This window comes from Epinephelus moara, chromosome 11 (genome assembly GCF_006386435.1).
Source record: "Epinephelus moara isolate mb chromosome 11, YSFRI_EMoa_1.0, whole genome shotgun sequence".
Taxonomy (NCBI): Eukaryota; Metazoa; Chordata; class Actinopteri; order Perciformes; family Serranidae; genus Epinephelus; species Epinephelus moara.
In genome coordinates, this window is record NC_065516.1 from 17,877,026 (window position 1) to 17,882,350 (window position 5,325).

Below are 5,325 nucleotides of genomic sequence, written 5' to 3' on the forward strand. Positions count from 1 at the left end.
TACAGAAATCTAAGCGACCATAACGGAGTTAACCTTTTGGTTTGACATTACTCAGTACTGCCAAACTTTAGAAAAACGTGAAAATAAACCTGCACTAATATCTGTGCATTGCGCGCACTGTGCGCCCTTGTTGCGCCCTCTTTTTACGCATCGGAGCATTTTATTCTTCAAATTATTATTTTAACCGATTCATATTTTTAATCTAGACCCACATTCATCTAATGTTAGAACATATTGTCACACATCTGACTTACACTGCAAACTGGACTCCTTAAGGATGAGGGAGGAAACCGCACAGACTTTCAGTACCATATACACAGTGGTATATATCCAAGACCTATTGTTATGGGGACCAGACTCTCCTACACACTGCCTTCCTTCCAAAGTCCACTTCATACACAGATTAAGCCTCAGTAACCACTGTATTTACCGGCCATAGTTGTGGCAGACATTTGTGTTTGCGCCTAACTGTAACTTCCTCTTGCACTCTCTCCCTTAAAGAAGAAGGGTAGGAGAGGGGGGGTTCTTGCACGCATGGCATGCAGTAACACCCAACTCTTCTGACTTTATTTCAATCACCATCCTTCCTGAGTTGTTTTCCGACCACACAGATAGCTTATATTCCTGGGATTAAAGCCAATTATTAAGAAATACTTGGTGTTGTTGATTAAAAATCGCACCTTCACACATAAAACACCGCTGTATTGTCATTCAAGGAATCTCAGCTCAGACAAAAGCAGATATTTCAAATGTTTCAGGAAGGCAAATTATTTGTGTGATAACAAACCAAGTGTTGGAGTAATTACAGGAAGAAGGGCTGTTTTGAGGCAACTTCAGCTCTCATCACGCTGACAATGTGGCACAGGTGCTCTGAAGTGAGGACAGATATGCCAGCCTTTGGTGTGGCTTCAGTCTCGTTAAACCTCACTCTGGCTGACCTCCAGTCTGGTGTTGTTCAGTCTGTGCCAGGCTTGCAGCACCACAACCAGGGCAGGTGAGACTGCCTGCAGCTCGCTGAGACCATGAACATCAAGTCTTGGCCAAAAGATGGCTCATGCACTTGGCACACTGCCATGTAACCCGACCAAGATAGTCCACTACCAGTTGTGGCTTTCAGTTCATGGCTTTCATCACTGAATTCCCTCTGTTTTTGCTAAATGTCATGAAGATGTCTTCACTAGACAGATTTCAGCAGTAGTTTGTGCAGAGGTACTGTTCAAACACAGAGCTGACAGCAGTTGTGGTGCCCTGAGGGACACCGGAGGCACTGTTTGGCCCCAGGTCAGAGTCTTGGTTCAGGTGTCACAGCTCTGAGATAAAACCAGCATGCCACACAAACGCCTCAAAACCACAGAGACAGGAGTAGGTGAGGCAGCGAGAGTCCACTGGGGCCTCAGTCCTCATATCCAAAAAAGGATGAGATAGTAATAACTGTTATTATTATGATTACAGCGTCTTTAAGGGGTTCTCCGTAAATGAACCAAGTGACAAAATGTGATGCTAAGTGAGATGAATAATGCAGAGATTGCAATGAATAATGCAGCCTATAGAGCAAGGTGCGCTGATGTGACAGACTGGATTTGAACTTGAGTTTCTCCCACAGAGGAAACCAACCATCTATCAGCCCGACCTGGGGCAAATAGTATTTGCAAACATTACACTGCACTGTTTGGTTTTGGTCTCCTCCAATGCCTGAAGGCTGGAGTTTGGAACTAAAGGGAATTGAAATCACAGCAGACAGTTAGTCACAATATCTAAGGTCAATTTAGATTATGAACTTTTGATTGAAAAATCACCTTGATACTGTCAAAAAAAGTCTCAAACATTTTAAAACAAAACCGCAATACTTGCAGTACCTGCTTATTCCTGTTCTGGACTGAAACTGGGTCACTCCTGTTCAGGGTGAATGCATGCTGGGATATAAACACACTGGACAGGCCACCAGAATGTCATAGACGCAGACAAGAATAATATATTCACACACCTATGGCCAATTTAGAGCTTGCACATCAACTTCAAAATAGACATTTTAAGTTTGCCAGATTGGGTTTGAAAATATTTTACAAGCCCAACAGCTAAACACAGAGCACATAATACTGTGATTTAAGGGCCCTGACACACAAAGCCGATAGTTGATCGTCTGTCAATCTTGGGCTGTTGTTGAACTTTGTGCATTGTTGGCACTAGTCGGCACTAGTGAAGCCCATCGGTTGATGAAATCACTCTGATTGGCAGTTCAACTCAGTGCACAAATAGAGAAACGGAATTGAGGAAAGTAAACAAATGGCTAAAGTCAAGAGGGCGCGAGATCAAAACAAAGTTGTTATATTAGGTAGGATTTTTCTTTTAGCCATGGAACTCTTTAGCAGAAACACTTTGTAACTGTTGGTGTTATTGTTTGCTAGCACACGGTAAATATAATTTGGTCTGTCAACATCAGGTTGTGTAGTTAATGTGCTAACTGGCTAACTAGCATCTTAAATCCGTCTTGTCAGTCTTCTGGTTTCCCTTTTTGAATGACGAAAACAGACTGCTGTTGCCTGCTGGTCTGGAGAGTTGGCTGTAGTCTTTGCGGTTTGTTCACTGCAACTTTTTGGCAAAGATACAGGCGATGTGAGGCGACACAGAAGTCTGACTTCAACACCACTAGTTCTTTGGTGTTGGTTTGGTGTGTCTGGGACTTAGGTTAGAATGAGCTAACTGAAAATGTTCTCCTTAATACAACATTATTTAAGTTTTTTGGAAACCTTTGTGTTTTAAAAACCACAGGAACATCACAAAAATACAAACAAAGGTAGTTACTAAATGAACAGCTTCCAGAATCCCATAGCTGTTACTTTTTTATGACATTGACCTTGGTTTTGCGTATGAAGGTGACACAGCAAAACAGGGGCTGATTTTATGAAACAATTCTGCAGGGATTGAGGCCATTACACAATTCATATTAAGCAGCCTATTGCATGTGACGGCTAATCCATTGTGAGGCGTGAAAACGGCCAATGAGTCATACGTTTTGGGCTCCTTATGTGTCAAATCAAAACTTTTAGCCCCCCTGCTCCTGAAAACACAAAGACCTCACAACCACTCACGTAACCTTCTATCCAGTCTGAGACGTCTACATCTGTGTTGTTACACTCCTTCTTTTAAAAGCTCCCTCTTCAGTCTGACATTCAAAGGAATTAAGAGATATGCTTCGAATCAGACTAAATCCACACCCATGTTTGATTTCTTGTGCCACAGTCTCGATCAAGCACGAGCGAGATGCAACTAGAAGTGGTTGAGTGGAGTTTTACCAGTGTAAGTCCCCCCAATTACTGCTTTAAAGCCTCCTCCTGTCTGAATGTTTTGTAACATTGTTAGACGGATTAGAACTACAGAATAATCACGCACAAACATATAAGTAGTGTCAGGCTTTCTGTGTTGTTTTCCTTTGCTGCAAATAGGGTTTCCTTTCTTTCAGCCCAACAGAAAGCCAGCCTCACCACAAGTCATTGTGGTTTTCTCTTGCAGGTGGGGTCCGCATTCAAACCTTTATCCTGTCCTGAACTTTTGACAAACACTTTATAGCACGGACACGTTGCCGTCTATCCCGTGAACATGTGTACTCTTTTGTCAGCATAATAAAGTTTGAATAATCTTTCTCTAAATGGTTTATCTAAGCCGCACGCATCAAGTATTATGAAGAAGTAAAGAGTCAAAATTCAGATGAACAGATTCAGGTGCCCTGAGGCTACTCTGTCAAGTACAATGGAAATTTCACAATACAGTATCTGGAATCACAGCCCTCAGCGTGCCCCGGAGTCTGTAAAGGCATTTTATTTGCACTCTCCAGCCGCTCCCAATACTTAAACATTAAACGCCAAGGCTAGACAGGCAAAACCACTTTGAACTGCAGTGCAGGGTGAACTCAGTGGGAGGGGAAGGAGGTGAGTGAGTGGAGAGCAGGGGGCTGGTGTGTGTGTGTGATACTCCGCCAGGTGAGTCAGCGCTGGCCGTAGTGCAACACCATCGCAATCTTAAGCAACGGTGACGGAGAAGGGAAGGGCTCAGGGGCTCATTGACATGTACATGTGGCTGTTTACTCTCAGACATAACTCTACCGAAAGTTTCTCGGGATACACTGAAACACTGAACTCACATCTGAAAAAGTTGTTTTGTCTGTTATTGAGCACCAGAATGTTCTTTAATTTACATTTACAATCTAAAGGTGGCTAGCTCAGCTTAGCATAAAGGCTGCTAACAGTCTTAAACAGCTAGTCTGGCTCTTTCTAAAGTATTATTGTCATCGAGAAGTTGCCAGGCAACCAGTTGAGACTCCAGGAAGTCACTTGCCTGGGTCCAGACCTTTAAATCCACCCACACCACAGAGATGACTGATCTGTCTAGCATCATGACATGAAACAGCGGTTTCTCAGTTGAAATAAAAAACGATCCAGTGAGCACCACGAGGGTAATAACATTTACCAAATCAGTGTCACTGGCGAGTCTAACGCTGTTGTCAAGCTATACTGTCAAAGAGTAACAACAACAACGATAAGCACTACAGACAAAATGGACACTGTTATCGAGGCTGTTCTAAATCAGCATGTCTTCTCAATATGCCCCAGCATCGTAGTGTGTTTGACTTCAGTCTGCGCCACTCTGGAAACGCTGATAAAATAGGTATGTCGGCATGGCTGCACATCAGTGCAGACTTAAAATGAAGTAATGTGTTATAATTAGTGAGCTTTAGAGTTGCTGGATTTTGTTACCTTTGGACAAAGCCAGGCTAGCTGTTTACCCCTGTTTCCAGTCTTTGTGCTAAGATAAGCTAATCCTCTCCTTGCTCCAGTTTCATATTTAATGTACAGATATAAAAGTGGTCTCATTCTTCTCATCTTAACTCCCAGTACGAGACTGAATAAGTGCTGAACCATTCCTTTAAAAAATAACTTGTCTGATATTGAGTCCCAGAATTTTCTGTATTTCCTTAAACAAAGGAAAAAGGAAGTCCCAACAGAGACCAATTTTTGCCACACTGAACTTCCCATATAGCAACTCTATAGCGTCTTTCATTTAAACCTCCCTGCCTTGTAAATGCCCACTTCCCACTTTTAATCTTTACACTTCGTAACACAGTTTGATTATGTCATCAGTTATATTCTCAGACTTTAGAAAACTCCCTTTAGAGCCACAAAAATCATTGTATTCATGGGTTGAGTTGTGCTCCACAGGACACATAATCTCTATGAACGGATATCTGCATATGTATGCAGAAACTGTAGGCCAGGGGACAAGATTTTGGTATCAGAAGCTTTCTGGTCTCTGTTTGTAGTCAGTTTGTAG